General features: G+C 35.6%; 1 protein-coding gene across 1 annotated transcript in view; it reads left to right on the plus strand.

Moving 5' to 3' along the window:
• Window positions 1–19,351, plus strand: part of ZFHX3 (zinc finger homeobox 3) — a 1,259,585-nt gene that overhangs the window by 493,640 nt on the left and 746,594 nt on the right. Inside the window, 1 exon segment of the mRNA XM_054696960.1 lies at window positions 2,914–2,980. The gene's annotated coding sequence lies outside the window, so the exon portion shown is untranslated.

Below are 19,351 nucleotides of genomic sequence, written 5' to 3' on the forward strand. Positions count from 1 at the left end.
GTTTGGAGAATAAGATCACATACCTTTCTGAGAGTGCCTGCATTAGATAAAACTTTCTAGGTTTAGTACTTAACATGGTGTTTCTTTTTTCTAAATTAACTTTACCAATGTATTATTGATATTCAAAATAATCACGTGTATTTGATATATACATCATGATGAACTTGGACCTACATATACTTCTGGGTGTGATACCATCACTTAAACTGATGATTTTTTTGAAAGAGTTAATATGAGATCTATTTGCTTGACATTTTTTAAAGTGCACAATACCAATACTATATTTAAAAAATATCTAATGTATAATTTTTTAAGATTTATTTATTTATTTATAGAAACACTGGGTACAGTCAGAAGCATGGGAGGGTGAGAGAATTCACCAGAGCCAGAGCAGGGAACAGAACAGGCAGATTGACGAAACACACTGCTGAGGGGAGCAGCGGGCGGCAGGAGAGGTCTGCGTGCCATGTGGGACTCTTGCCCAGCAGCCAGGGATCAAACTGGTGCTGCAGAGGCTGCGGGCAGCTTCGCAGCCCAGGCTTAACCGCTGCACTACTGGGAAGGCCCTAAAAAAACCTAATATATAATTTAATTCCCCCTGATTTCTTGGTAATTCAGTAATTCAAATCAGCATCTAAACAAGCTCAATGTATTTATGTGGTTCTGGTGTCTGTTCCCTACCTCCTTCTTTCCCTCTGTCTCTTCCTCCCTCCTCCATTCCTTTTTCATGCTTTTGACTTATTTCAAAAACAAGTTAGTTTCCTATAGAATGCCCCATGTTTTGCATTTGTCAAGTCAGCATTTTGCTTTGTGATCTCATTTATCTTATTCTGCAATCCTCTGTATTTCCTCAAATGAAAGTATCGTATCTGAGTCTGTCTTTTAACTGGTGAGTTTGATTAATTTTTACACTGATTGACATTACTGATATTTAAAATTTATTTCTATCATCTCCTTTTGTGCCTTTTTAAATTTGATTTTTTATTGAAATAACATTACCTTATAACATTATGTAAGTTTCAGGTGTGCATAATTGAGAATCAACATGTGTATATACTTCATGAACTCTAAGTACTATGTCCTATAAAAGATGTCTAGAATTTATTCACCTTGCATAAGAGAAACTTTATACATTAAAAAACATTTTTGAAAAACAATTCGCCATTTTCTTCTCCTCAACCCCTGGCATCACCATTCTCTGCTTCTATGTGTTTGACTGTTTTCGTTTTTTTCCAGTGATGTTTATTGAGGAAAAGTTGATTTATTGCATTGTATTTGTTTCAGAGGTTTAAAAGTTCAACCTTCTACAAATGTATGTTTTCATACCATGCCCACCCTAGAGCCCCAATAATTCTCCTCTGGGCTCCATTTGCTCTCCCTTTCACTACTGCTCACCCAGCCATTCTTTCCTCCCGGTTTCCTCATTTTGCAAGAATTTGACTACATTAGATACCTCACCTGGGTGTGCTCATGCAGGGTTTCACTTCTGTGACTGGGTCATTTCGCTTAGCAAAATGTCCTCTAGATTCATCCATGCTGTTGCAAATGGCAGGATATTCTTCTTTTTTAAAGTGAGTAATATTCTATTGTATTTTCATCTTTAAAGTAGCTTAGACACACTAGGCTTGGCTTGCCCAGATTGCTGATTATTTTGAATTAAATTACACTCTTTATATCTTCGCTTTCTCTCCCCCATTTTCATGAGCCCCACCATTTCTGATCTCGACCCCCCCATTTTCCTTTTAATGAACCAGTCCTTTTGAGATGCACGTTTTACTTTGAACATTTTGTCTAGTCTTGCCTCATTTATTTGGTAAGACACTTCTGCTTTGCTTTTGAACAATGACTCTTAAATCTAGTGTGTAGAGTAACTAGTAATTGGATCAGTAACTATTCTTTTTCTAAAGCAACAGTTGTCTTAATTAAGATGCCATTTTCTTCCATGTTCTCATTTATATGCCCATTTTTGTCTGGGGATAATGGCACGATGGAAGTTGTAGCACCATATTCTACCATTTTGACCACCTCAACTTTCATTTTTCTACTTAAAAATAAAAAAATAAATACTACATTACTTTCTCCAGTAGTCTAATGCTGGCCTAACATTGTGTAGAATAATTAAAACCTTTAAGGAAACTTTCTGTTTCTGCTCTTCTTGTAGGATTTCTGGTATTCACATGATATCTCTTCCCTGTGCTCTGTGTCATCCCCTGGCCATATTGAAGTGACAATAGAGGGACCAGGCTGGGTTCCATATAATAGCTAAGGCACTTATCCCCACCCAGAAACATACAGGAGGCAAAGGTACACAAATCCTGACTTTTTTGCAAAAAAGGATATAGTTCTAGAAGGGATTTTTTTCTATTAAAGATTCATGTTTTGGTTAGACAAATTTACATTTACATAATTTATATTTGCGCAATGTACTTCTACCACCGAGTTTCGTCCTCAATTTAGAATGCTTCTCTAATTATTCTTGGAGAAGTTTGCTGTCACATATTTTGTACTTTTTCCTGTATGGAGACGAATGAGAAAAGCACACATTTCTTTAGTCATTTCCTAAATAGTTTTTAAATTGCTAACAAATTAAAATGTATACATCATTAGTAATTTATTATTTAACGAGAGATGAATTTATGTTACCACCCCCTACCTCTGGCGGGAGGCCTAGGGAATGAGCAGTGCTTTACAGACATTTTCTCTTCTTTTAGAAACAGTACTTTCAGTTTGAGATGTGGTGAAGTATGTTCATTCCAACCATGACCTCCTTGGCTTACAGATTTTTATCAACTTCCCACTCAGAATGCCTCATTTATAGCTGAGCACACATAATCAGTTGTCCTCGATCATTTTGATTGCTATTTTTGAGATCTCGTCCTGAAACAAAACCTTGTTGTTTTTTTATGTTTACAGGTCTTTGGATTTCTTGAATTATCCTGTGGCCAAAAGAAGAAGAAATAAAAGAAGAATTCCTACCTTGGTATGTAGACACATCCCAACTGGGATGCCCTACACTTACCTGTGGAATTTTCTTTAGTGCTTTGTTTTACTAAAGAGGTTGAAGGTCATTTCCAGTAGAAAGGATGTCCTCCTGATTACATAGACATAATAATTTGGAATATATGTGACATATAAGTGAACAATTTAAACATTCATGGTTTTACTTCCCAACCTCCTATGTGGTTTTGGTTTTTTTTTTTTTTGAGATTCTAATATGAATTTGACTTTTGGTTCTAGAACTTTGATGCCCTGTGCATACTAAGGTGTATTCACTAACTGTTTGACTTTTAGTCCTCAAAAGAATATTTGCTAGAGATTCTGTTGATCTATAAGCATCACAGTTAGCAATTTCCAAGGGAGGTATTATTCATTATAAATCATGAGCTTTGATAATTTCCATGGTTTGTTTTGGCTGGTTTTGTTGTGTTATGTGGATGGCTCACAGCTATAATCCTTGTAGAGACTGAGTATAACTCTGGATCTAGATTGTTCTAGAAAGGAGTGAAACATGATGGGAAAATCCATGGAGTAGTGAAATAGGATGTTGTTCGGAATTCATTGGATCTTTATTAGAGTGTACTTCCACGGCTGTACCTATACTTGAAGGTGTAGCAAACACACTACCAGAAAATTGTGGTGTGAGTTTTTCTACATAAGGGAAAAGAAGGAAAGAGGAGTGTTTGAGTGTCAAACCATGTTGGAAGCATAACCAGGTTGACATTTGTCATTCCTGAGCCTCTTTGGTATCCTAGAAATCTTCCGACCCTGAAAGATTTTCAGTGTTCACCAAAACATTTTTCTTTCTGGCCTGAAGTGTACAATGAAAGGTTTTATATGGCTTTGGAAATATACTCCTCCATGCTATTATTTGAAAATAGTCACACTGTTAAGAATGAGTAGGGATTTAGGTAAATGCATCGGGCATTCATTTGATGAAGTGTTGAGTAGACTATAGAGGCTTAGTATTAAATACTTTGAAATCAGAGTTGATTCTCACTCTCGTTCTCTCTCGCTCTCTCTTTCTCTCTTTTTAAAAAAGCCCCTCTGGAGGAATTTACTTATGATTTTCACTTTTTTTTTTTCATTTATTTTGAGTAGTTCTTAAAACTAAGTGTATCTATCTACAACTACAGATTTTTAAAAGTCACCATACTTGACCCTGGGTATTTGATCCCTATCTGTGGTAGCTGGTTACATACCGGCTGCCCTCATCTTGGTTATGAGAACAATATTGGCTTATATGGAGCTCTGACATTCGTGCACATCGGAGCCCCAAACACTTAAATTTTCCAACAATGGGAACATTGGGTGTTTCTCTTTGTGTGTGCTAATGGTGTGGACTGATTTTACAGAATCACTGCAGCAAGTTGTAAATGATGTATGAAATGAAAAATTCCTGTCCAGCGCACAGAGAGAATATATACAGTTCTATGCAATCACTGCAGTGCTGGGCTATTTATTTTAATATATCCTTCAGACGTATAGTAATTTTTTTGGTGTGTCTTACCCAGATGCTTTATATATATTTCAAGTGAATTTCAGATATGTATAATTGTACTTTAATAGGTCACTGGATTTTGGAGAACTCAATCTTTAAAAAATGGCATTTTTACGAAAAAAAATTATATATTTGTTTTGAAAAATTGGGGAAATAATGAAGAACCCAAATAGTAAATATGGAAATCATGTATGGAGTGGTGGATATTTGGATTGTATCTAATTTTGCTAATATAAATAATTCCCATATCGATAACTTAATGTATGTGATTTTAGTGATTTGGATATATATCTAGTAATACCAAACTTGCCTCTGTTCTTCTTTCTCAGTATTTTCTGACTTATTGTTTTTGTTTTTCCATGTTGGATTTTTATGATGATTGCATTATATTTATAAATTCTTGGAGAATTGCCATCTCTGAAATATTGAGTCCTTCCATTGGAGAACATAGTGTCTCTCCAATTATTGGTAGATTTTCTAACAAGGATTCATGCTTGCATTCCAGAAATTTCTTGCTAAGTAGTGAAAATATTGCATTAGAGTTTCTGCATATAATGTGTATATTGTATTTGTAAAGTTCTCTTTTTGTGTCATTTTTGAAATTTTTTTGAACAAGGGTAGTTGTAGCCTTATAATATTCATTTGAAAGATTTTCCTCATTCTTCTTGTCCCTCCTCCCCACCACACCATACCTTGGAGGAGTTCAGACACATGTGGCATATATGTCTATAGCATAAAATGAAATCTTGCAATGTGATAGAATAAATGTCTGCATCTGGCATTTGGGGGCATCAGTTCTTTGAAACATTTAATTACTCTTCAATGTTTTGTTTGTTTTCTGTCTCTTATAGAATCAAGTTTGGTGATTTATATTTTCCTATTGAAATATTAATTTATCTAGAGGTTAAATTTGTTAATATAGATGCATACAAAATATGCTGATGTAATTAAAAAATAATAATCCTATAAATCTATCAGAATTTAATAACTTTCTCATTCTTTTTCTTGTTAACTTTGCCAGAGGTAGTTTTGAAGAACCAACTATTGAATTTATTTACTATGTCCATAGGTTTTCTGCTTCCTTACCAGTTTAAGTTACATGCTTAGTTCATTTTTATTTTTTGTTTCTTTACTAATAAAAATGCTTAAAACTATGAATTTTTGCTAGGATTTCCATTTTACCTGCATCATGTAGCGTTTGATATGTTGTATTCTTATTTTATTCATTTTTAAAGTAACCTGAAATAGTAATTTGATATCCTCTATGATCCAAATTTTATTTAGAAGAATAATTTTTAAATGATTGAATTTTATAATTTCATCTATTGTTCATTTCTAGTTTTACTTATGTGTCTCAGAAATATACTTGCTATGACTTTTACTTGAATTTTCTTGACATTATCCTTATGGGATAGTATATAGGATGACTTTGGGAAGGAGTCCATAGGCACGTGGAGATGATGGTTATTTACACTAGAGTAGAAAATCTAATCTTAATAATTATATTTTCAAATTATTCTATTCATAGCTGGCTTTTTTTCCCTTTGATTTTTAATTAACTCTGAGGGATGTTGTAGTCCTTTATTAATTTGTTGTTATTATTTTAACTCTTATTTATAAAATTATATACATTCTCTAGCTCAGTGCAATATTATTTGACATATGAGCACTTTATATTTATGTTGAATTTTATAAACATTAATATAAAATTTCTTCAAAAGTTTTCTATATTTTGCTTTGAATTTTTCTTTGTCTTATATTAATATTAAATTTTCCATTTTTCTTTCATTTGCATTTTTAAATATATTTTTTCATATACTTTGTTCATCTTCTTACTCATCATTTTTGTACTCACTTGTCTTATGTTCTTCCTGTGGTAAGAATTTTGCATTTTTTTTTTTTGTGATTTAGTTTTCTACTTTTTGACCTCTCACAGAATAGGTTAAGCCATATGTAAATATTGTCATAAACAAAACACTAGCCTTACATTTTTTATTAGTTCTTTTTGATTCTTTGCATCTATTTTTTCCTCATAATGAGGAATATAGACTATACCATTCTTTCTAAATGTTCCCTAGAGTGTATGTTAAATTCTATTTTCACTTGCCTTTTTCAAAAGTATTCTTTAATGTATGTAACATTGTCAAATTTAAGGGCAAATAACATTTTTATATCTTGTAGTTATTTAGCATGCCTCCCATTGGTCTCCTCCAGCCCTATATCTTGGTTTTTGTTAGTATAATCTCAGGTTTTAGAATGTATTACTTTAAAAATTCATTATTCTTATAGCATTTGTTTTATTTTCCAAGATGTGCATAATTATTTTGTTATTTCTGTGCTTAACTGGTTTTACTATTCCCAACTTGATCATTATGCCTCGAGTTTCTTATTTTTGCACTCTTAATTTCTCTGTGAGTCTGAATATGGTCTTAGATTATTTTTCAAGAAGGATGTATGGTTGTTATGTGTTCCAGGTTCATACACTTGTGAGGATATTTTTTCTATTCCTAGTTTAGGTGTAAAAATTCTCAAGTTGCTCTGTTTCTTCTCAAAAAAATTTGTAGTTTGTTATATAGATTTCTGTAAGAAAGGAGAAGTCTGTGGTAAGGCCATTTTTAAAAAATTGTGCTTCATTGGTGTGTGTATTCTGGTGATGGTTGGTGTTTACACAGGCCTAGACTATTTTTGAAACTCAAAAATTTTGTCAAAATTCATTGGGGTATGGGCTTGCGTTGATTATTATCATTCTTTTCATCTGTATTCGCTAGATTTTTTTTTTTTCAGTTGACAAGTGCTTTAATGTATTATAATTTAAATTATTCTTTTTGTTCCATATATCCTGAACTTCACAGGAACCACAGTAATCTGGATATTGAAACACTAAGTTCTCTGAAGGCAGGAGTCATACCTTATCACTGCTGTATACTTGGGTATATGAGATCAGAGCCTGATACATTGTTGGCACTCAATAAATTTATTTTTTATTGGCTAGATGAATGATAAACTCCATCCCTGGCCTTCATGTGTACTTCTTTCTACTAATTTTCATCTTATTTTTCCTCTACTATTTAGGGAAGTTTTGGAATGTGGGCTTTCCAGGAAATCGTAAAGAAGAAGGTTATATATATTTCAAGGGTAATCTGTTCAAGGTTTACTCGGGCACTAACTTTGCTTCCCTTGTCCCCCTCCCCTGCTTTCTCTTGAGGCTGTGGCTTTAATGGAGCTATCTTTCGCTTGAGGGCTGCTGGCAAAGTCTCATAAGTCTGAAACATTTCCTCTTAATATATCACGAGTTCAAGTTCTTTCAAAGTGATGATTACATGATTACACAAGAACAAGTGTAAGGAGGAGATGGTGGCCTCAAGATTGAACTCAGATCCAGAGCTCCCCCTTAGAGTATCACTGACAGCTAGTTCCTCTGTGTCTGTTAGCTTTTGCTGCACAGTAATAACCACCTCCTCCAAATTTACTGACTTAAAATAATTTTTTAACTCATGATTCTGTAGGATAATAGTTTGGGCTGAACTCAGCTGGGCAATTTTGTGTAAGTTTCACATGTCCATGTTCATGTGACTGTAGTCAGCTCATGGATCATGGGGGGGTTGATCCTGATGGCCTTGCTTATGTCAGGTGTTGGAGCACATGTGTCAGAGTCCTGAAAGCATTAAGCAAGGGCAAATCCCAATACATAAGCACTTTTCAAGGCTCTGATTGCATCACTTTGCTATGTTTCCATTAGCCAGAGAAGCAGGTTCAAGAGAGACAGATTCTCACTATTATTCAGAGGAATTATCATGTCATATTGCAATGGCACAAATGCAGGGTATGGGCAAATTCAAGATCATCTTCACAATTCACTATATTCCCATTCAGGACTCTGAAACAAGATAATTCTTGCTAAGCTATATCTATTCCTGACTGTAATGCTCTCCTGGCCAATTAAATTGGAGCTTAATTAAACCTTACAATATATGTTTCAAATTTTCTGATTGGTTTATAGTCCTTCTGAAATGTTATGCCATGATCCTACATTGACACTCTGGAATTTAAAGCCTTTATGTGGATTTACATTCTGTCAATATATTTTTTATTACATGGAGTCTCTTCTTATCTCAATCATCTTTTTTTCTTTGTTTGATTACTTTTTCATATTCTTAGTTTTTTTGGTAACTTTTAAAATAAGGTCCATTTTGCTCTCTGTTGTAATGCTAGATGGCTTAATTTATTTTTAACATATTCTACATATTTACTTTGTTTCAACCACTTCTTTGATGCTAAAAACATATTAGTAAATATGACTTGGCCTCTGATCTCTGGGAATTCACAGCTGGGTGAGACTTCTGATTTCCTCAAATATAATATTTGCAGAGACAGTGATCTTCCTCTGAGTTAGTGGAATGTTTTTGTTTAATCCTGTACTTGTCTATCAGATACACTTTGTTTACTGTTTGCCAATAGATATACTGTCTGTCCTCTTGTATGCTGGTCAGAGTTCTTCCTGAGTCTATATCTGGAGGATGCATTAGTGTGCATACATTCTTGTTCAATTTCCAGTTTTGGGGGAGTATCATCTAGACATCTAGACCCCCAGAGTCTAGACCTTTGTTCAAATGGAACACATGAAAAAGAAAATTTCTGGCATGTGCTCCATTTCCCCATGTCTCCACTTCTGTTTTGAGGATGATATTTCTTTGGAAAATGTCATACTGCCCCATTCCCATTTCTTTTCCTTTTCTGTATTTAGTATCTATAACTGGATAGCAGGTAAGTGGATAGATTTTTTTTTAAAAAAAGATTCCAGCTTTTCATTAAACAGTTCTTGCCTGGCATAAAGACAGATGCTAGTCTTCTGATCTCCTAAGTCTGCAGACCATGAGGCCCTGAGGAGTCTCTTATTTGTTGGTAACACAAAGAGAAACAGGAGGTCTATCTGTTCTATTGGTGTGAGTGACTATGATTTTTTTTGACAATCATTTTTATTTACGCTGTTTTATCCATACAGAATTAAAGATGTAGTGTATGTGTAATTTATAAAGCATAATGTAATTTATAAACAAAAAAATACCCTTAAGCTTTAGATCTAGCTTAATATACCAGATCCTCAGATGAAAATTTGATCGCTAGGGGCACCACATTAGAAATCATATGATAGATGCTGTTCTTTCTAATGGACTTTATCTGTTATCCAAACCTGTCTTATATACATGACACTGTCCTTAAGTAATCATGGTTTGGTTTTACTTTGGTTATCCATATTTCCTATCATGTATTTCCCCCTCAAGTCTATCCCCCGTTCTTGTAAATCATCAATTTTCTTCAGCTAGTACTTCTTTGAAAAAAAGCAGAAAGATGACACTGTTAAATGGGCCATTTTACTGAAGAATGGCACGTCAGGCATTCTTTTTCTATAGATATAATGAGGGAGATGTATATAGGTTAATGTATGTATTTATAGAGATGAATATTACAGCTATTTTATGATATTTAAGACTAAATGCCACAGCTATATTTTTTTAAGTAAATCTAAACTTCCCTTAAAGGAAAGCTGAGAAAAGTAGTAATTTGGAACTAGTTGGCTTAAGTTAAAAAGCTCCCCTGTGACATCGGAGTGTGTTTCATGCAATTGCTTTCTTAGACTTCCTCATTAAAATATTGACTACTCTTTTTCTTCAGTAAATGCTAATCCTGGCTCCCATGTACATGTATTTACATTTCACTGCAGGCAGCCTGCCAGGTTAGAAATAAAACCAATTTGTTAATATCACTATTTCCTTTTCAGCAAAGAAAATATGTATTAAATTAAAGGCTTTCTAAAAATAATAAGAAACAGCTCCTGTTGATGCCAACCATTTATTTGTCTTTCTGAGCTTGTGACAACTCATCTTTGTCAGCCTGCCTTTCTCTTCTCCTCTGCCCTGGCCATTTCTGTACAAAAGTCTAACAGATCCTGTCACAGGCCCTGATGTTCCCTCTGACTTCTTTTCCTCACCTTTCCCACTGTTGCACCTTTGCAAGTCCTATCCAAGAGTGCAAAGCACTATTTTTTAAAGAATGTGAGCAAATATGGTTAACCCTGACTGGTAACATGCTGCTTTGCTGGAGTATTCTCCCCAGAAATCTTGGAAATCTTCAAACTGCAAGAGGTTTCCTGTTTGATTTATGATTCGTAAGTGGATCAGAGATATTAAAATCCACGGGAGCTCTTTGTTCATTTAGTCATTCTGAGGGCCACCCATTATGCTCTTCCAGGCACTGTTTTGCACAAGCACATCTTCCTGAAGCCTAGAGTATTTTTAAATAATAATCCTGATGATGGCACTGAACATCAAGTTGTATTAGCGACTGTAGAATGTTTGTGTGTGTTGAGTTATCTCAACTGGTGAAGTCAAGTGATTTATCAATAAAGCTAGCATGTTATTAACCTTATTAGCATTGTGTGGGTTAATGCTACATTTTACTTTGTTGGATATTTTATTTACAGATGTATGCATTGATATTTACTATTATACTTGTAACCCATCATGAAAAGGAGTCATTTGCAGATGCCGCTGAGTAATTGGTGCTGGCAGAAGTCAAATCTGACATCTAAATATTGGGGCACATATTTTGTTCATTTCTCCTGATTTTTTTCTTATCTCATTGTTTCTTCTGTTGTTTTCTGGTTTAGTCAGATGTTGACCTTTGTTTTAGCAAGATGAGAACAAGGTCTTATTGATAATCTTCATGTTCCATTCTACTTTGGGGAAAATATTAAAGATTTAATCTCAATAGTTGATTACCTGTTTTTCCATTTTGTCTTAACTGGCTTTAAGATTTAGAAATTTCCATTTTTTTTACTGTGAAGATTCCATAATGGTCAGCAAATTAAAAACTGCATCCCTTTTTGAACCCTTTCATCTTGCTCCCATTTGTTTGAATGGAGTTGCTGGTCTCTTTTTTTACAGCATTGTTTTAGTATTTTTTTAGATTGATATGGCTTCACGCTTACTTCCTAAATCCTGTACAATCATAAGCTGGCTGCATACCAAACTTAATGGTCCTTTTGCTGTCGTCTTTGGTCTTAAAAGTGGTCAGCATTGAGATACTTCTCAGGAAGACATATTTAGCTGTACAGTGTTGTTCCGTGAGAAAAACTGCCTCATCCAGCTGGTAAGCAATTTATGCCCTGAAGCATGAAGATTTCATAGCCCTTGTAATTTTATCCTTCCTGGTGTCGCTGCAGGTGCTATTTTTATTCATATAAATATTTAATCTTCTATAAAACTTATTAAGCTGTTGCCCTCAATAATATTTTTTTGGCAGCAAGTTCCCTAGGTTAAAGGGACATAGTCAAGTACAACAGCTAAGCTCAAGATCACTGTTTTAAATAAAAGTATATAAAAGGTGATTTTCTGAGATTTAAAAAAAGACCCTAGTTAAGTTATTTGGGGTTCAGTTATGACATTTCCCAATAATGCTGCCACAATCTCAGTAGCACTGAGTTGGCATCCAAGAGACAAGGAAGAAAGCTCAGTCAAAATTACAATGAAACTAATTAATATTTGTCTTTCTCTAGACCTAGTAAAGAAAAAAAGAGTAGTAAGATAAAATGTATGGACTATGTTCTTCATTTTCTGAGCATTCAAGACCTCACATCAAGATTTTTGCATGATTTTTAGTCCATGGAATTTTTTTCATCCAATTAGTCTCCCTAACCCCCTTCTAAGAATTTGGTTTCTTTTAATGTGAATCTCCTCTTAAAACAGATGTGCTTTGTCCTGGTTAGTAGGAAGAGCAATCAGCAATGTTTGGAGGCATCTTCTAGTTCTCTTTAGATGATTATCTAGAATGAAATGTAGCATTCTCCAATTGAATTCAGTTAAGTCAGATCTACACTAGAGAATTAAAACAAAGGCAGCTTGATTTATATGTATTGACTATCCAGGTAGATGTGAATTAACACTGGAGTCATGCATTTCTTTGTCTAGAAATACAGCTAGTGCATTTGGCCTTGAATTTGATGGATACTTAGACCACAAAATAGTCTGGTATACATAGACTCACATTGGTTTAAAGAGTGACACACATGAGGCAAACTCTTTTGGTAGCACTGACAGAAACGTCTGAGTTTCAAGGAGGAAAATGAACATATGTATTATTAATAAAACCAAGCAGTGGGGTGTATTATGAAGTTAGAAATTATGAGAAATTATAAGGGCTATAGAATTTCAGAGACAGAATTGATTATTGTTGACCAGAATTCTTCAAGAGAAGGTGAGTTTTGAATGGTGTCTTCAGGAAACCTAAGGTTTGGGCTAGGGAATTAGAAATGAGGGGGAAAGGAGTAACGTGGTAAAATTCAAACAAATACTCCCATTCAATAATGGCAAAACCTTAGTGCGGTGGGTTTTGTGACTCCTAAAATAGATTCTTGCCTACAAAATTATCAATGAGACTAAGTGTTGGCTCATATTATCTGGAACTAAATTTAGTGCAAATCTTTCCTTTACTCCTTATAGGTCAATATATCAGGGCCCAGTATTTTTTTAAATAACATTAACTTATCCATCCTTAGCAGTTCTTTACCTTCCTATGTTAAATAAATGGCCAAACTGTACAGATACTGGTGGAACTCAAACTGGTATCACCATTTTGGAAAATCATTTAGCACCTCCTTAAAAAGTTAAATTCACATGCACCATATGACACAATAAACCCACCCCACTAGAAACAAAAATATGTTTACACAAAAGCCTGCCTTTGAAAGTATATAGTAGTTTTTATGCATAATTGCCCAAAAATTGGATCAAGATGTCCTTCACCTGTGAGTGGATAAATATTGTTATATTCATACATTAGAATGCTACCCAACAATAAAAAGGAATGAATTTCTGATGCATGTACTAACGTGAATGAACCTTAAATGTGCTATGCTAAGTGAAAGAAGTCAGATTCAAAAATATCCATGATTCCATTTATATTGCATTTTGAAAAAGGCAAAACCAAAGGAATGGAGAACAGGTCAGTGGTTAACAAGTACTACCGTTGGGGAGTGGGGAGGATTGATCGAAATTGCAAGGGGACTTGCAGAAAGTGGTGGAACTCTTCAGCATCCTAGTTAGTTAACTGGCTTTGCACTCACAAAATGCATACAATGAAAACTGTACAATGGAAAGGTTAGGTTTTATTTCCAGTAAATTATACTTCAATAAGTGAGACTTTTAAAAAGAAGTGGCCAGTAGACCTGAGCAAACAATTCACCAAAAGGATCTCCAAAAGGCCATAGACATATGAAAAGGTGTTCTTAATTTCTTTTATAAGGGAGATACAGGTTAAAACTACAATGAGATATCATATCACACCCATGGGAAATGGTGCATATTAAAAAAAAAAGAAAAACAAGTGCTAGAGAGGAGAAAGAGGAATGCCTTGTATACTGTTGGTGAGATGTAAGCTGGTACAACCATTTTGAAAAGCAATCTAGAGTTTCCAGAAAAAGCTAAAAATGGAAATACCCTGTGACTCAGAAATCCCACTCCTGGGCATCCATCCAAAGAACATGAAATCATCAACTCAAAAAGCTCTGCAGTGTTTACTGCAGTATATTTACAATAGATGGGACATGGAAGCAACCTAATCCCCATTGATAGAAGATTGAATCAAGTAGATGTGATCTGTCCACACTATGGAATACCATTCAGTCATAAGGAAATATGAAATGCTACCATTCACAGAAAATTGGAAAGAGTTCATGGGAATTATGTTAATGAAGCAAGTCAGAATGACAAAGACAAATACTTGACATTAACATAGCAGATGATTTGACTATGGAAAATACTTAAAAAACTAGTGGTAATTAATCAACCAAGTGAGGTTTCTGAGGTGAAGAGAGTGGGGAGAGAGAATGGGTCAATGGGTTATAATGGATGATGCTGGGGGAAAAATAAGTGAACTGTAGTATGATGTCCACAGATCTGACATCATGATGTCATATGGGTGTCCTGAGGTAGAATTGGCAATGCTTTCTTTACATGTGGCACTTCTCCATCTCAAGAGGTTTGTTTTGAAACTTCCATCAACCCTTGAAAGCATTTTTAAAACTTTCTTTGGATTTTGGTGGGAGCATTCAAAGACCTAATATCTGATGGTAAGAGATCTCTTTGAAACACACTTTTTATGTATATAAATAAGCCTTTTGTCAGAAGGATTGACTATTTTGTGTATGAATAAGTGGCTCTTTTGGGATAATGGTATGACATGGTGGAATCCCATCTGACTTCTTTGCTGTTTGAGACACAGATATGCAGGCATTATTGGATGTGGAGATTTAAATTCTTTAAGCCAATATGTATATCTGCTTTTCCAGATGTGAGTAAACACTCCAGCCCACTGTTTCCAGGCTGATTAAAGGTTACTGAAGAAAAATGAGAAAATATGCTCTGGTAAAATAGAAAGTCATTTGTTCTTTAGTGATGCCAAAGCACTCCATTTTATCTATGATGTAAAAAGTTCTTTGCATCTCATCTGCTTCTAAAATGTACTTGCTTACAATGGCTCATCTAAGTAAAGCACATATTCCAAAATGCATTTATTTTGCCAGGTCCACTTCTCTAGCTTCCTCATCCCTAGCTTTGGTGGAATAATCTCCAGATTATTGTACAATCAGTCACCTCTTTCTAGGTCTCAGTCTCTTAAAAGTGAGCAAGTAAAGAAATGATCTAAATGATCATCTCTCCAGTGTTCCCCAGGCACACGTGTCCCCTTTGGTCACTTTCTCTGTATTAAATTAATTGCTTATTTACTTACCTCCTACATTGGACTATGGCCTCCATGGGACATGCTTTTCTTACTGTGGTATACTCAGCAGGCAGGAGGCACACTAGCAAAATAGTTGTTAAATCAGTGAAGGGCACTTGCCATCCCTTAGGGGCCCCAGTTGAGCTACTGACTACATTTTTGTGCCTTCTTTGTGTTGTATGAAATAAAATAGATATAGAAATAGCTTAACTATCATTTATCTGTAAAAAAAAAAAGTATTGGTAGGAAAGGCAAATTTGCTGCCATTACAAAAATTTTTGTTTATGCCATATCTGAATGCCTTGCTTTAAGGCATTTTCTTTGGCAGAAAGTTTGTGTATTTGCATGTTTCTCTGGGGGAGGGTGTAAGTAGATGGCAGCTCCTTCAAATGTGAGTCTCATACAGTTCATGCTGTGTCTTATCTTAGGTGATATGAGTAGTGCTGAGTAAGTAGTTGATGGTTGTTCTCTTAGCATGTGAATGAAGGTGATTAGTCCTTAGGATGGGAAGTCCCAGATGGCAAATATGGAATCTCAAATTTCAGTATCATCTATGGCTGTTTGTGGACGTTGACTGATTTTACTTTAACCAGTTGCAATCATGGAATCAGGGACTAGCATTTTAAAAATTAGGTTTCTGTTGGAATATTAACATATAGCCATTTCCTAGAGCATATATAGTTACTAGATACAGCACTGTGCTGTGCACGGAGCTTCTAACTTTAAAATTAAGCCACCTTGGAGTTCTGTATTAGATATTCATGTAATGGCCAGAGCATAGAACCATTTACTATAGTTCCTTGTTCTTACTGGGAATTTAGGTCAGCAATGAACCTTGCCAGGACATCCCAAGAATCTCCCCCAGAAAACCAGGGTGCCAGAACTGCAGAAGAAGGTCAGTGCTATTGTTGGCAAAGTTATGTTCCCTCCTAGTTGGCACCAGGGCATGGTTCAGTTTGGCAAACAGTGACTTGTAAAAAGATTCTCTTTTCCTTTTTTTTTTTTTTAAACCACTCTTCTTTCCCATAGTAAAGTTATCTTATATCCATTTCTCTCTAACATAGTGCTTTTTTTTTTTAGAGAAAAATGTCAAATCACTGTGCTGTGCTCCCCAAGTCCCACTCTGCTCCAGTCTTTTTTATTTTTTTAAATTTTTGCTAACCCTTTATTTTTTTTTAATTTTATTTTTATATTCCCCATACGATTGCAACCCCCTTATTTTAACCCCAATCCCTTCTTTCCCTGCCCCCCAGCCCCCATAGTGTGTCTCTGGTTCATAGTTGTTTGTTGATTTTGATTTTTTCTTTCTTATAGTTATTCTTTTCCCTGGCCCCTTATTTAGGTTTTCTAGATTCCTGCTATGAGTGAGACCATCCGGTATTTTTCTTTTTCTTTCTGGCTTATTTCACTGAGCATTATCCCTTCCAGCTCCTTCCATGTTGCTGCAAATGGCATGTGTTTATTTTTTTTGAATGCTGAGTAATATTCCATGGTGTATATGTACCACATCTTCTTGATCCAGTCATCTATTTTTGAGCACCTGCTCCAGTATTTTGAGTCCAGATGAGAAGTATGTAAAGGCAAGAGTATGCGAAAGAAGTGATGGTTATATCCTGAAACCCCTTCAGGGCCTTCTGAGACATGACTGCTTCCAAGCACTACACAACATTGATTTCACTTCGGTATCCATTATGATCAATTTACCCTGACTTACATGGCTAATGCTTTCCAAACTGCATTCATTCTTTTGTTAATAAGTTTAGGACCTCCCTTGGTGGCACAGGTGGTTGAGCGCTGCTGCTGTGAATCTGTCCACAGCCTCTGCAGTGCGGGTTCGATCCCCACCGGCCAGCGAGGGTCCCACATGGTGCAGCAGACCTCTCCTGTCTCGCCCGCTGCTCCCCTCAGCAGTGTATTTCGTCAGTCTGCCTGTTCTGTTACCTGCTTTGTCTCTGGTGAATCCTCTCACCCTCCCACGCATCTGGGCTGTACCCTGGTTCTTGTATAAATAAATAAATAAATCTTTAAAAAAATAAGTATTTAGTCAGCTCTCCCTCTGTCCCAGACACTTTCTCGGTCTTGGAGATGCATCAGTATTCAAAACGAGCAAAGTTCTTTTCCTTCTTGCTTTCTGTTATCCTCATAGCCCTGTGACATTTATTATTTTATTCCTGTTAGGAGTTTTTGGCTTTTCGCTGATTTCAAACATGAAGTTATTAGCAAGACTGGAACTACAAATGAGATCTTCTTGTTCCCAGCTACCCACAGCATTCATTCATCAGAGGAGACCTGTTGGGGTGAGGCATGGTACCTTTGGATCTCTTGCATTTGTCCTTGGGTGACGACTTTCCAAAAGACCACAGACAGCTTGTCTTTGAGAAATAACCTGCCACCTCTGGGCGGCCTCAAGTAGAGTCCATCAGGCCACTAGAGGGCAAAGCAAAGTATTGAAAATTAAAATTTTCTCTTTGTGTTTTTGTGAAGGGGGAAGCAATATGTGATGCAAGTAGAAAGTGTAAAGTGAAAACAGTTTTTCTCAAACTCTATGTATGTCAAAACATTACTAATCAGAGTGGCTTTTTCTCTGCACCCCCCTTTCTTTATTTTATTTTTTTATTTTTGGAAGGGGAGGGACGGCCCTGCTGAGTTTTGGAGTATGCCTATAGCAGCTTTTAGCAAATCACAATCCCAGCAGTAGGTTCAGCTTTGAAGAAAGATTTACAAATCTCTTACTGCTTTATAAATATCTGTGTTTATATCTTAAAGAAGAAGAAGAAAAAGCCCCTCACGGTTGGTCTCAGCCTCCTCACCCTCCCCCGCACTCCCACGCCCCCTTTCTTCCTTTCCTCTTTCAGAAATTAAAGATTGTGATGTGTGCAGGAAATGAGGGTCTATAAAATTGTGATAAAATGTTCCTGCAAAATTGCCTTTGAATTTTCGCCTTGAATCGCCGGTGAAATGAAATTGTTCGCTTTCAGCGCTGCTTTGTTTTTGACCCCTTTTTGTGAATTCTCAAAGGAAAGAAACATATTCCCATCTTTTATAGTAATCAAATTTATCTGGCATCTCTCAGCCTCTTGAATTACTTATGCTAGAGTTGGCCAGCCTCAGGAAGGCTGTAGCTGGTTTATTTATTTATTGTTCTAAAGTGAGGGTTTTTGACATGAGGTTCCCTACATCATCCTCAGGGAGTAGAGGAGAAAAATCAAAAGTGCTTGCTGACATGGCGCATAGGTATGCAGAGTAATGGTAAAGGTGAAAGACATTCATCGAATAAGGAAAAAAGAGGGGGCCTCACTATCATAGGTTGTGGCTCTTTCACATTTTCACAGGAAAAGTAAAAAATTCCATGTCATTGAGAAATTTATTTGTAAAAGCAAAAAAAAAAAAAAAACAAAAAACTAGGAAAAGCCTCTGTGTTTGAACACAAGCGCTGATAATGCTGATTGTAAACCTATTTAGTCACCATTTGGTATTAAATGCTATTTCTCTAACAGGTGATGATAGCACCTAGTTATATTGGGTCTCCTTAGGACTCTTTCATAGAAAGTGGGGTCGGAGTCCACATCAGAGCTCAGCACCTTGGTCCTCTGTCAAACCCAGCCTCCCCTGATAACCCCCAAGTTATCCTGTAACATGATTCATTCCTTTCTGTTGTTTTCTGGTCCCCTGTGTTTATATACCCCCCTCCAAAAACAAAACAAAACAAAAAACCAGGCTACAGCTGAAAACCCACAGAAATCAGAATTGAGTTTCTAAACTAAAATCTCTTATGTTGAGAAACCAAAAAACTATACAACTATGAGGGAGAATACGTAAATAGTGCCTTTTGTGTGTACTGCCTTAACCTCTTCCGGTTTGAGTTAAAGAATTTGCTAAGAGAAATTATATCTTTGAGGGACTGTGGATGGTTCACACATCCTTTGTTCGAGCCTTTGTTTGTAAAACTGTTGGAGGCAGACAACTGTTGAAACTTTTTCATGCTTATGCAGTTCCAAATTACAATCAATTCACTGAAAATCTCTAAACAGTAGCTTCATTTTTTTCCCTTTTTTACATTGTAGGTGAATATATATT

Source organism: Talpa occidentalis, unplaced genomic scaffold, assembly GCF_014898055.3.
Source record: "Talpa occidentalis isolate TD23 unplaced genomic scaffold, MPIMG_talOcc4v2.1 talOcc4.17, whole genome shotgun sequence".
NCBI lineage: Eukaryota > Metazoa > Chordata > Mammalia > Eulipotyphla > Talpidae > Talpa > Talpa occidentalis.